This window comes from Lepus europaeus, chromosome 9, assembly GCF_033115175.1.
Source record: "Lepus europaeus isolate LE1 chromosome 9, mLepTim1.pri, whole genome shotgun sequence".
Taxonomy (NCBI): Eukaryota; Metazoa; Chordata; class Mammalia; order Lagomorpha; family Leporidae; genus Lepus; species Lepus europaeus.
Window position 1 is genome coordinate 124,858,446 of NC_084835.1, and position 14,202 is coordinate 124,872,647.

Below are 14,202 nucleotides of genomic sequence, written 5' to 3' on the forward strand. Positions count from 1 at the left end.
AGACACGCTCGCCCCTCTCCTTCCTGCTCAGCACAACTGAAGCCCTGGCTATCCCCCAGGAGACTAACACGGGCACTCTGCAAGGCCAGGAGGAGACAGCCAGACCAGCTGGGACGCTGGCACCTGGGTGTCCCCGGAGCCAGTCAGTGAGCGCTTGCCTGCCCTGGCCCACCCACAGCAGAGGGGCGCAGCACACAGGATGTTCTCAGTCACCATCCGCTTTAGCCAATCCCCACAGAATGGCACCCCTGCCCCTCCCACCCCGGCAGCCGCTCTCATTGAGGCCCTCGGCAGCAAGGTCGCCCCCAGTGGGGGACCCAGGGCAGCCATCGTCCCCCAGTGGCAACGTGGCCATTCCTGCAGTGGCATCTGCTGTGGTCATGAAGGAAGCTGGGACCCTCACAGCTATCCAGCAGTGTCGGGGACAGGTCCTCCTCCCAACCCAGTCTCAGCAGTCCACGGAGGCCAGGTGAGGGACCTGGATGTCTATGTCCACACTGCTGCTGCAGCCATGCCAGTCAGTTCTAGATAAGACCCAGGGTCTCATGGTTTCAATCTGAATCACAAGTCACACCAAGAACCAGGAAGCTCTCAAACCATGAGAAAAGGACTCCAAGGAGGTATCAACCCCAAGATGAAAAAGTTCACGGAATCACCTGACCCAGATTTTAAAGCATCCGAAAGCGCCTGGCAAAGCTGCGGAAGATGGTCCAAACAGTGGGGCCCCCGCCACTCACACGCGAGACCAGGATGGAGCTCCTGGCTCCTGACTTTGTCTTGGCCCAGCCCTGGTCATTGCGTCATTTAGGGAGTGAACCACAGGATGAGAGATTCTCTCTCTCTCTGCCTCTCCCTTTCTTTCTGTAACTCTGTCTTTCACATAAATAATCTTTTTAAAAAAAGATTTTAAAGCATCCGTGACAAAAATGCTTTAATGGGTGATTACAAATACGCTTGAAACAAATGAAGTAATGGAAATAGAAGATATAATGAAGAACCAGATGGAAAGCTTAAAATTGAAAACTATGAAAATCAAAATAAAGAGCTTAGTCAACGGTCTCAGTGGAGGATCGGATGACACAGAACACGCTGGAAATGGAAAATAGAAATTACCAAATCTGAAAAACAGAGAGAAAACAGAAACATTCACTGAAGAAAAGGAGCCCCCGAGACCTGCGGAAGTGTAACCAAAGATCCAATGTTTACCAGGAGAGAGGAGAAAGAGGAAGAGGCTATAGAAACACTCAAAGAAGTAACAGCTGAAAACTTAACAAGTTTAGCAAGAGACGACCTGATAGAGTCAAGAAGTTAAACAAATCCCAAACAGGATAAACTCAGATCCATACCAAGCCATGTCATAATTAAACTCCCGAAAAATACAGACAGAGAAAAAAAATCACACCTTACCTGCAGGGAAAACAACTTGAGTGACAGCAGATTGAAAGACAGGTGCCATCAAAACCCACGGAGGCTGGAGAAAGCGGCAGGCTACCTTCCAGGTGCCGAGAGAACACAACATCGCAGAAGTGGCCCTCAGACCTGCAGGGAGCTCAGCGCCAGCTGCCGGCCCCCGTGCTGGGAGGGGAGGGCTTGGCGCAGTCCTCCCAGGAGGGAACAGAGACGGATTTCTAGAAACCTTTTATTGAAGGTACACCAACTCCATGCATTTCACACACACAACTTCAGGAACACAGAGCTTCAGGAACACAGCGATTCTCCCCATCCTTCCCTCTCTCCCACCCACACTCCCGCCCTTCTTCCTCCCCCCTCTCCTATTCCAACTCATTTTTTACTAAGATCTATTTTCAATCAGCTTTATACATGTTATTAACCCTACACTAAGAGTTCAACAAATAGTATGAAGAAAAAAAAATGTTCTTCAACCGAAAACCATGCATCAGTTCCCGAATCTGTGTGTCATCCTGGGCACAGGGGCCGTGCTAATCTCTGTATCGTTCCAGTTTTTCGTATACGTGCTGCCGAAGCGAGCACAAGAGAAGGCATCTCCAACGCCGAGAAGGAGGAAGGACACGACAGCGCGTGAGAGAATGCACGGGGCTGTCATGTTTCTCTCAGGTTAACCAAATTACATCTGACAGCCCAGGAAACCTCACACGGTCAGATGTGGCTGTCACAGCACAGAGACACGCTGGAGAAAATCATATTCTACACGGCAGATGCAAAGGGATGCGCACTCCATGATGCCCTGACAGTCATGCTAACGCTAACGGCTCCTGCGGGGTCCTTTGCGGCCCAGGCGATGGGGAGCAGGATGCGCCCACCCTGTGGGGCTCCTGGGAGCTGACTGCACTCACGGAGTTAGATGTACGCTCACGCGGCTCGCACCGGGATGTGGGAGAGCAGAGCAGCAGTGACCCAGCAGGCTCGGGAAGAGCTGTGCCGCCTTCGGGGGACAGAACTGGGATTCAAACCTTGAGCTTGGGGTCCCGGGCAGTGCAGCCAGGCCCACGTGGGGCGACTCAGTCCTAGCAAGCATGTGTTAGCATTTCCACGTTTAATTATTGTTATTTTTTTTATTATTGATTTTAAATTCACCAGACAGACCTTGTGAGGCAGTAACACCGAGTTCCCGTGTAGCCCTCGGTGCGTCTCCCCCATTAACTTCCCGATTCAGTCTCTCACCAGGCTTCCCCTGGTTTTCCCTGAACTCATTTTATCTCTGCCACCCTCGCAGCCTGTGGCAGTCAACCCTCTGTTCACCCTGAGCTCCCCGTGCAGGGGAGAACATGCAGGAATTGTCTTTCTCTCTGGCTGTCACTCAACAGACTGTCCTCCAAGTCCACCCATTTCCCTGCAAATGGCAGGATTCGGTTCTTTGTTGTCACTTTAAATTGTAAGGCCTCTTGCAACTAGACATGAACCCAGCTTTGCCCAGGTCTGTAGCGTTATTCTGCATACGTGATCTCTTGACACCAACCTTTCTCTTCTCTTGGGAAGGAGAGAGCCGTTAGCAGTGGATCTTCCGTGACCGTGTGATGTGGCAGGCTGGTTTGGAGCTGGCCCCGTCGGGCCCACCCTTTCCCAGCTCTGGTGCGCCTGGCTTCCCGGGAAGGGCGCGGCAGGGCTGGAACCCCTATTCCTAGCCATGCAGCCTCTGCTTAATGGAGCAATCATTTGTACGTCTCAGTGGACAGAATCAAAGGGTGATCTGCGTTTATTCCAGGCAATTTCTCCTTTTGTTTTTCTTAATCCATGAGTATTAATATTCTCTAATGAGGATTTTTTTATTTTGAGATCTGCTGTTGTTCGGAGGGCGCTCACCCTCCCTCCTTTCCTGGAGCTCCCAGCAGCCGTGAACAGCTCACTCCAGGTCGTAACACACACACAGCGCGTGAGCAACTTTTGGTAAAGGCGAGGGTGAGAGGGCGTGCGTGTTCTCTTGACTGTGGAGCTCTGAGGGCCGCAGGGCCACCAGCCCAGCCCAGTGACCGGGATGGCCTCTGGTCTGTCGTCTCGTGTAGGCCAGCCCTGCTGTGTGACAGGGCCCTGACACTCCAAGGCCCACGCCGAGGGAGCCACACATCATGACAGGGCAGTGTCTGCTCGGAGCTCGGTGCAGGATGTGTCTCTCTCCCACACACCTTGCGAAGTCAGCACCGTCACCACCCTTCTTCAGGTGAGGAGATGAACACTCAGCATTTGAAGCTGCCTTCAGCCTTGTCGCGCTCCCGAGAGCACCATGGGTCACCACGCCTCTACTGGAGTCGCCGTGGAAGTCAGCCAGGGTCCCCGCTCCACTGTGTCTGCTCAGACGCACGTGGTCTGCTCTGGAAACACGACCTCACATGCAGCACCAGTGTCTGTCAGTGCATGAAGGGCCTCGGCTCCGTCACGTTGGACGGCCTGGTTTCCCTTGAAGGGACTGACCAAGATGTCATCACCATGGAAAGTCATGCTGGCTCTCTGTTCATAAAATATTCAATTAAAAAAAAACATCCTAGAGCTGGGGAGCGGACAGAGTAAGTGAAGCTCAGGCATCCCGCTGCACAGCGTGAACTTTTTAAAAAAAGATTTATTTATTTATTTGAGAGGTACAGTTAGAGAGAGAGGTCTTCCATCCACTGCTTCACTCCCCAAATGGCCAAAATGGCTGCAGCTGTGCTGATTCGGAGCCAGGAGCCTCTTCCAGGTCTCCCATGTGGGTGCAGGGCCCAAGGACTTGGGCCATCTTCCACTGCTTTCCCAGGCTGGATGGGAAGTGGAGCAACCGGGACTCGAACCACAGCCATATGGGCTGCCGGCACCCGAGGAGATGCTGAGCACACTACGCCACAGTGCCGCCCCATCCTTAACTCCTAAATACCAGGCGCTGTTGGCTCCCCAAACTTGTGACGTGTCGTGCTCCTTAAATACAGCTGAAAGTGAATGTGCCGTATTCTCTGCTGTGTATGGTTTCTGTTGCAGGACAGTGGAGCTGCTCGTTTTAAAAAACCAAAGACGAGCCGGCGCCGCGGCTCACTAGGCTAATCCTCTGCCTTGCGGCGCCGGCACACCGGGTTCTAGTCCCGGTCGGGGCGCCAGATTCTGTCCCGGTTGCCCCTCTTCCAGGCCAGCTCTCTGCTGTGGCCCGGGAGTGCAGTGGAGGATGGCCCACGTGCTTGGGCCCTGCACCCCATGGGAGACCAGGATAGGCACCTGGCTCCTGCCATCGGATCAGTGCGGTGCGCTAACCGCGGCGGCCATTGGAGGGTGAACCAACGGCAAAGGAAGACCTTTCTCTCTGTCTCTCTCTCTCACTGTCCACTCTGCCTGTCCAAAAAAAAAAAAAACAACAACAAAAAAACACAAAGACGATAAAACAATGCTGACATCTGTGTGGTCTGCTCTCAGAAAGCAATCCAACACGTCTGGGAAAATTAGAGTTGCCAGCTCCCTCCTAACGAAGGGCACGGGGCGGGGCACGCACGCCGGCCAGCGGTCCTCGGGTCCAGCAGGGCCGCTGGACACCGGCCGTGCGTCTGGAGCGGACGTGAGTTCTGTCCAGGGGCAGGGGTGGTGCCTGGGGTCTGCGGACGGAGTCAGGGCCACCACCGCACCACGCACCTCTGGACACTCCAAGGGCCGCAAACTGCCCTCTAGCAGCCCAGAGGGAAGACTGGAGCACCCGGCTTTCTCCGGCGGAGTACTAAGATCAGAAGTCTCCCATCACCCCGGAAGCCGTCCCGACAGCTCCCGCTTCCCGCCAACACCCGCGGCCCGCCTGTGCTGCCGCGGGGGAGCCTGGGAGCGTCCCGCGGGCTGGCCTGCGCTGCCGCGAGGGAGCCTGGGAGCGTCCCGCAGCCCGCCTGTGCTGCCGCGGGGGAGCCTGGGAGCGCACAGCCGGCGTCACGCGCTTCCCGCCAGCACGCGTCCAGGGCGCGTCCCGCAGGCCGGCCCGCACAGGCGTCACCAGAGCGGGCAGAGAGCACCCGAAACCCCGACGTGCCCGCACTGTGAGGAGACGGCTGTGCCCCGTGGTGAGGCCACGCGCACCCCGAAACGCCCCGGGACCTCAGGGCCGGCGCCCCACGAAGGGGGCAGGAAGGGGGTCTAAGGGAGAGGCCCCGGAAGCGGTGAGGGGCTGGAGTCGCGATTTCCGCAGCCCCAGGCCCGCAGCCACTCTCGCCTGGGCGTGTGGTGGTCGGCGAGGCGCTGACCCGGCGGACGGAGCCCGGCCTGTGCGGGGCGCAGGGCCCGGGGTCGTCCAGGGGGAGAGGGCGGGACCGCCCGCCGGAGCCCCCGCAGGATTGGGAGGTGGGGCCGGGTTTCCGGACTTCCTCCTGGGAAAGCCCACCGTGACCTGTGACTGGCATCCGAGGTGGTCAGGGAGACCGGAGTGGAGTCCAAGGCTCGTCCCGCCCACGGCTCTGGACCCGGGCGGACTCTGGAGCCTCACCCCAGCCCGAGCACGGCTCGCTGACCCCGGCTCCAGCGCCGTGGGAGAAGAGGTTCCCAGCACAGCTGAGAGCACTGAAGCAGGCCGCAGCGCAGCCTGGGGTCTGACACGCAGTAGCCTCCCGGGGCTGCACTGCAAGCCGGCTACACCGACAGACAGCACAGCCTGCGCTGTCGCCCTGTCTCCTTGGCAGTCACATCGCAGCGCGCAGCATCTGGCCTGAGTAAACACTGCGCTTTCTGTCATGAAATATCTAGAAACAACATACCAAACCTCTTAGTTTTTTTAAAAAACCATGAAGCCAGGAGAAGCATTTTTTCATTCTGACACAAAGGAAACTGCTAATGCAGCTGTATGTCCTTGTACACAATTAATAGGAAAATTTAATTTTGCCTCATGTAAACAAGCCATCATGGAGATTAGATCAAATACGAAGCGCACTGACTGCGCGCTAAAGTAAATAATGACATCAGGGCAAATCAGAGCCCCGCAGATGTTGGAGAGGAGGACGGCCTTTTACATCTTTATTGAGATATAAATTACATACCGTAGAAGTCATCCATTGAAAGTGTGCGATGCCGTGGCTGGAACATATTTAGGGAGCTGTGCGGCCCCCACAGTCCAGCATCAGAGCATTTGCCCCCTCGCCAGCAGGGCCCCAGCCCTGGCTGCCCCTGAGCTGCATTCTGCCCCCGCACATTCACTTCTACCTAAATGGAGTCCAACGCGTGCTCCGAGACAGAAGGGTTTCCACTGTAAGTTCAGTAGCTGCATACCCATGGTAAGAAACGGCTTAGGCAGCGCCAAGCGTGTTCTTAACGAGAAGCAGTGGCTAGGAGCCCCCTCAGCTGTCAGATGCCTGGGCGGGATCTCAGGAGGCCCCTGTCTACCACCCGTCCAGAGCTTGGGGGGGGGGGGCTGTGTGCCCACGTCCCAAGGGCATGCTGGGATCTCATTTAGCCTCCCCTGACTCAGCAGTCCCGCGTTCCTCGACACACGCTGCTGATTTTCTAAAGGCTGGCACGCTGTTTTGATTTAAAATGTGTGTATGGACGCACACACACCCAAACACACCAGTCTGAATGTCTGGTTGCCGCCTCTGGTGACCCCCATACCTACATGCAATGTACTGCACTGGCCTCATTGCAAGGATATTCTGTCTCTTTCATTACACGCATCTTAAAGTCTGGGAAATTTTACTCAGCCTTGGAGGAAACTCAGGAAAATAGCCCCTTTTCCCACCAGCTGAATTCTGACGACGGACCTCTGTTCCGTGTGTGCTGTGGTTGCATCTTGCTCTTCCAGGCCACTGGCTGGCCCTCGCCCGTCAGCTGGTGAGACTTGGACCACTGACCGTTCAGCGTTTCCTTTTCTCCCAGTAACGACAGACCAGAAATTTCCGTGAAGGCAGTCTTACGCACGATCAATTTATCAGCCCAGGCAAAGGCCGCGCGTTATGGCAACAGCTGATTGCCACAGGCACTCTCTTCTCCACTGCAGTTCTCTAACTCCCTAACTACTCTCGGGTGTGTGAGAACATACTGACTCTGTCCCTCCCTCTCTGTCGTTCGGCCTTTCAAATAAATAAATACATTTTTTTTTAAAAAAAAACCTAACTTTTCATTCATCCAATTTGGAAAGAACTTTTCCTTTTTTTAAACCAAAGAAGAAATGATGTCTGGCATCTCAGTGGGACAGTGTTGACATCTGTCGAAAGAGCCCAATGTGTGGTACTGAGTACACAGTGAATTGATGGGGGATGACAGCAGAATGGCTGCCACGTGCCCCCACGTGGCTGTGCGTCAGCAGGAGAGCAGAAGGGGCGCTCCTGTGGGGCAGCCGGTGCCAGGGCTGCACGGACCGCTCCCCGGCCTTTCCTGCCCTCAGTCCTGTAAAAGGCGGGAAATGGGCTGCGTTTCCCCTTAGCGCCGCCCTCGTGGGCAGCTGAGCAGAGCGGCTGAGCTGCTCGCACGCACTCATCCGAGCAGAAAGGCAGGCATCTGACCGCCAGGTCTCCCAGGGCTTCGGGGAGCAGCGGTGCTTTGGGCTTTTGCCTAATTACAAAAAGGTACTAGCCGTCCACTGTGAGCGAAGACTGTACCAGGCGTGGGATGGAAGGCACTGAACCTCAGACAGGCAGGCGAGGTAGATGTGCAAGCCGAGGAACGCCCAGGCAGCGGCCGGCGGGGTGGCGCCAGTGGCCAGTGGAGCAGGGCTCACGCCCTCCCCCTCCGCTGTGGAGCCGAGCGCGGAGCCGCCTGCATTGCGCTCCAGCGGCCCTTGCTGGCTGAGTCAGCAGAGCGGAGGTGTGGGCTGGAGAGGGCCAGCAGCCCTTGACACAGTCTGTCCACTGGGCCGAACCAGCCACTCGCTGACAGAACCAGGCGCTGAAAAGGTGCTGAGCGCTTCGAGTGTAACCCAAGCAGTGAGAACGCCCCCGAGGAGTGGCTCACTCACAAGGCCGCTGAAATGCTGTCTTCACAGGAAGCATGTCTGTGGACATGACAGCCCAGCACTAGTGTTCACACACACACACACACACACACAGGCAGAGGTGCTGAGTAAAATTCTGGAATACGCATTTCATAGAGAAGAATGAAGATTTTTTATGTTAGAAGTTTCACACCATTTTTTTTTTTACAGAGTTAGAGAGAGAGAAAGGTCTTCCTTCCGTTGGTTCACCCCCACAAATGGCCGCTACAGCCGGTGCTGCGCTGATCCAAAGCCAGGAGCCAGGTGCTTCTCCTGGTCTCCCATGCGGGTGCAGGGCCCAAGCACTTGGGCCATCCTCCACTGCACTCCTGGGCCACAGCAGAGAGCTGGACTGGAAGAGGGGCAACCGGGACAGAATTCGGTGCCCCAACCGGGACTAGAACCCCGGTGTGCCGGCGCCGCAGGCAGAGGATTAGCCAAGTGAGCCGCGGTGCCAGCCAGAAGGTTCACACCTTTTAAGAATAAAAATGTCCACCACCCCACTTTATTATGAAAAGCACACTCTGTGTAGACAAAGAGAACGATCCCACGTCTGCGGGCAAAGGACATTTGCAGTTTCAGTCTTACCGTTTTACTTACTTCTGCTTTATGCTTTTCTACAATATGCATATTATTCTTGTGTGGAGAGAAAGTTTTTAAAGTAACGTGGAAAGTGCTGCATCTGTCCATCCCCAGATGTGGCTTCCTTCGCCCTGCAAGTGTGGTTCTCAGAGGTGACCCTGCCATGCTGGTGGTGGCTCTTCCAAAGCTCTTTTGACCAGGCTCCAGGCCTCCCACTGTGCCCACCTGTATCCTGGGGTGCTCAGGCTCCAGGCCTCCCGCCGTGGCCACCTCTACCCTGGGGACTACCGAGAAGGGCAGGGGAGACCCCGAACTCAGGTTTCTACACACACTACCCACCCCCACCCTGGCCATAATGCAACAGGTGCCAACTGGTTGCCCACGGAGCCCAGCCTTTATCCTGGAGTGCAGCTATGGCCAGTGCACTCAGGACTCTGTCTCTCTGCCCTCTGTGGAAAGGTGTCCGGTCCTTTCGGTCTCAGCTCAAACTAAGGTTTGCACAATATGAGATCTGCACAGACACTGCCTCGGGCATGATGAGTGCACTGATTTCTCTGCTAAAAGACTGTCCACAGCGAGTACGGTGTAATTTGTGTGGTCCCTACCCTTCCTGGAAGAAAGGGACACTGCGGTGCAGGGAACGGATCTGGGCAGGGTCAAGTACCAGTGCTCGAGCTTAATATGCGGCTCCTTTCAGAAGATAGATGCAAATTATACCCAATAAAGTTATTACCAATAATTGCTGCTTCTCTCCTGTGTATTCGGTGACTTAGAATGGGAGGAGAGGCAGAGGCGAATGAGACACCTATGAATTATGAATCAGGACAGCCTGATGCTCACTGAAGCTGGAAATGTATTTTCAAAGATTAGTAATAGCAGCTATGAAATTCAGGGTTGATTGACTCTGAGCTTTCGCAGGCAGGGGTGAGAAACACAGCATTCAATACTCTGTGGGATTCTCACACCATCCTTGTGGATTCATGGGGGCCTCAAAGGAGAGGCAAATGAGGCGTTTGGTTTTCATAGATTAATGGCCAGGAAACAGGAGGCAGCTCAGGTCTTAAGAAGGGGCCAGCGGTTATCTGTGAACGCACCTGCTGGAGGAGTGAGCGGGAGGCTCGTCCATTGTAGCATCGTTGGAGAGCCCATTGCAGGGAGTTACCTGGGGGAGGTTCTACCAGGCGCCAGTAGGCACGATGGCAGGAACACGGACAGTGCCTGGAGCACAGGGTGCTGGGCTCAGGGCCTGTGGGTCTCCCAGGAGGGCTGCCCAGCAAGAACCTAGAACCCCACGACCCAGGTTGTGCTGAGGGCAGCTCTGAGAGCCTGCAGTGCAGTTTGCCAAATCTCAAAGTCTTCACTCAGGGCACAGCGCAGGGCCCGGCCGTGAAGCCAGGCCGTTGTGCTTCCATCCTGTGTCCCTCTCAGCTACAGGTGAGCCTTGGGCACAGGAAGCTGTGAAAGAGCAGGGCACACAGGACACAGGCATGGCAGCTGGCTCGCCATGTCGAGCTGGAGGGAGCAGTGACACGGTGCGCCTATCTGTAAGCACGCGTAGTCTGACAGCCAGATGGGGAGGCTGAAACTTAGTGACTGGCCTGCAGGCAGCTGGATTGGAGGAGATTCCAGCCCAGAGTCTGAAGGAGCAGAGTGGCCAGGGCCCAGGCTCAGGGAGTGGGCAGACACCTTCTCCAGTGGGTGTAGAGTGTCAATTGTGCCAGGGGAAGCCAATCTAGAAACCCGACACAGCCGTGTGCCTTGCATCCCTAAGCGGGTAAGGCTGTGTTTCGTGTTTTCGCCCAGGCTGGACTCCCACCCCCTGGTTCCTGCCAGGGCTGTGCACGGCGATGTGCTTGGACTCACCCTGCGAGTGGCATCCCAGTCCCTCACTGCCGACCGGGTGAGAGTTCATCGAGTCAAGCCAGAATTTGGCCGTAACATTTCACATTTCTGTGCGTGACCCAAACGATCAGGCATGGTGTCATTTGCAGCAAGATTTAAAGCAACAGCGGGAAGCCGACTGAGCATGTGTGAAGTCTGCTGACCCTGACCTCCATCAGCCGGGCCAGCCTGCACCATTCCGCAGCTGATGGGCAGTCGCCTCATCGGTCAGCTCCGAGGCCCCCAGCGACAGCCTCAGGACAAACGTATCTGAGCTTGTCCCGGGCTTGGGGTGGTGGTGTCACGAGACACCCACGACAGGGAGAACGCACACGGAAGACGTCTGAGGACCGGCACGCCTGCAGGGCACAGCAGCCTCTGCTGACCGATTACAACCCTGGAGGTTGTCAGGGATTCCCCATCACGTCGTCACTGTGAAGGTGAAGAGAAGCCAAAGGAGGCAGGGATGGCGGGCTGGGGGTGGACGTGGGAGAGGGCAGGACCTCGGCCCCCACAGTGCGTGTTGTGTCTGGGCTGGGCCCAGCTGGCTGCTGCCTCTGCTGTGGTTAGGCCATCCCTAGGCTTAGACGCTGGCGGATGATGCAGTGTGGCTGGGCGTGGGCGGGGTCCCTGCTGGCAGACACAGGGTGCGTGACAGTGGTGGATTCAGCGGCTGCAGCCAGGCTGGCCACCGCCCGTCGCTGCTCTGCTGCTGCTGGCACCGTGGCCACCACCTTGACCTTCTCTGCTGCTGCTGGAACCTTGGCCACGACCTTGACCTTCTCTGCTGCTGCCGCTGGCACCTTGGCCACCACCTTGACGTTCTCTGTCTGCTGCTGGCACCGTGGCCACCACCTTGACCTTCTCTGTCTGCTGCTGCTGGCACCGTGGCCACCACCTTGACCTTCTCTGTCTGCTGCCGCTGGCACCGTGGCCACGACCTTGACCTTCTCTGTCTGCTGCTGCTGGCACCGTGGCCACCACCTTGACCTTCTCTGTCTGCTACTGCTGACACCTTGGCCACCACCTTGACCTTCTCTGTCTGCTGCTGCTGGCACCGTGGCCACCACCTTGACCTTCTCTGTCTGCTGCCGCTGGCACCGTGGCCACCACCTTGACGTTCTCTGTCTGCTGCTGCTGGCACCGTGGCCACCACCTTGACCTTCTCTGTCTGCTGCCGCTGACACCTTAGCCACCACCTTGACCTTCTCTGTCTGCTGCCACTGGCACCGTGGCCACGACCTTGACCTTCTCTGTCTGCTGCCGCTGGCACCTTAGCCACCACCTTGACCTTCTCTGTCTGCTGCTGGTGGCACCATGGCCACCACCTTGACCTTCTCTGTCTGCTGCTGCTGGCACCTTGGCCACGACCTTGACGTTCTCTGTCTGCTGCTGCTGGCACCGTGGCCACCACCTTGACCTTCTCTGTCTGCTGCTGCTGGCACCTTGGCCACGACCTTGACGTTCTCTGTCTGCTGCTGGCACCGTGGCCACCACCTTGACCTTCTCTGTCTGCTGCCGCTGGCACCGTGGCCACCACCTTGACCTTCTCTGTCTGCTGCCGCTGGCACCGTGGCCACGACCTTGACCTTCTCTGTCTGCTGCCGCTGGCACCTTAGCCACCACCTTGACCTTCTCTGTCTGCTGCTGGCACCGTGGCCACCACCTTGACCTTCTCTGTCTGCTGCTGCTGGCACCGTGGCCACCACCTTGACGTTCTCTGTCTGCTGCTGGCACCGTGGCCACCACCTTGACCTTCTCTGTCTGCTGCTGCTGGCACCGTGGCCACCACCTTGACCTTCTCTGTCTGCTGCTGGCACCGTGGCCACCACCTTGACCTTCTCTGTCTGCTGCTGCTGGCACCTTGGTCACCACCTTGACCTTCTCTGCTGCTGCTGGCACTGTGGCCACCACCTTGACGTTCTCTGTCTGCTGCTGGCACTGTGGCCACCACCTTGACCTTCTCTGTCTGCTGCTGCTGGCACCGTGGCCACCACCTTGATGTTCTCTGTGGTTGCTAGGGTAGTTTTGGCTTCCTTGCCAGCTTCAAGGAACGTTTTAGAAGAGGCTTCACCGCTGGGTTGGCTGTGGTAATCTGGGCCATGGATGGAGCCACACTGAGTCCCAGATGCAGCTGGACAGGCCCAGGCAGCCCACACGCCGCATCAGACCCCTGGCCTTCAGGGCCACATCCATCTGCCAACCACAGTCAGGGATGTGGGTCCTTGGGACAGCAAGGAAGTATTGCAGTCGTGCCCTATGGGGACACTGCATTGGCCTGGGCAGGCATCTCCTTGGCAGGGAGACAGGAGTCTCCCGGACCCTGATGGAGCTTCACTCAGGCCTGGCGCCCCCTTGCCCTACCCACTCCCTGGCCTCCGAGGTCCACCAGGAAAACGTGGCAGCCCCAACTGTAGTCTCTGTCCAGCTGTGCATGGCCAGTGGGGGCCAGGCAGCTACGATGTTCTGTTGTGGCTCGAGGCAAAAGCTCTTGCTTTGGTTTCGACCTCCAATCTCTGTACCCCTTCGGGATTTAGCCCTGGGTCTGACAAGGGCTGGGCCGTGGGCCACGTCCACATGCAGCGTGCTGAGCTGCCAGGTCTCCCCGACAGAGCCCACTCCTCCTTCTGGGCTGGACTCCCTTGCCTCCTCACCCAGGGCCCCCTCGGTTCTTCGTTCTACACCTTTACTGAGACACAATGTGCATGCTGCCCAGTTCACTTTACGTGGTGTTTAGTGGTTCTGTTTATTCAAACTGCTGTGTAACCACTGCCACACTAAACCTTAGGACCCTGCACCACCCCCAAGCCCCTGACCCTTTACTTTCAGCCCCCGCCCCCCCTTCCAGCTCCCTTCCCCTCACGCCTGGGCAATAAGTCAGGGTCTCATCACTCAGGGTCCCAGGAGGGGCTTCTGAGGAAGGAGGAAGGTGTCCCTGGGCTCCCCATTGTGGGGGACAGAGTCCAGGAGCAGGTGCCCCTTAGTCTGGCATCTGGTGAGGGAAGAACCCAGAGGGAGGACCCCACGGGGGGCTAAGAAGCTGAGAGAAGCAGCTCCTACTCTGTAGGAGACCTCTCCTAGGAAAGCCGTTATGGGTCCATCATGGGCTCTGGCCCAGCACCCTTGGCCAATCTCATGCCATCATGTGCCAAAGCACTACCTTCAGTCGCTGTAACTGGAATAAGTTCCACCCATAATCCATTAACTATAAGCATCAGACTTTGGGGGACAAACCCCCAAGACATGAGCCTTTGAGGGAGATTTGAACTATTATCCAATCCATAACATCAAAGCAACCACTAACATACTTTTTTATTTTTTTAAATATTTTATTTTATTTATTTGAAAGGCAGAGTTACAGAGAGAGATAG

At 56.6% G+C, this 14,202-nt stretch overlaps 1 non-coding gene across 1 annotated transcript; it reads right to left on the reverse strand.

The window, feature by feature from the left end:
• Positions 1-1,886: 1,886 nt before the first annotated feature.
• LOC133767350 (U6 spliceosomal RNA) lies at positions 1,887-1,992 on the reverse strand. Its single transcript, XR_009866838.1, has one exon. It is a non-coding gene; the product is annotated as a U6 spliceosomal RNA (small nuclear RNA).
• Positions 1,993-14,202: the final 12,210 nt, after the last annotated feature.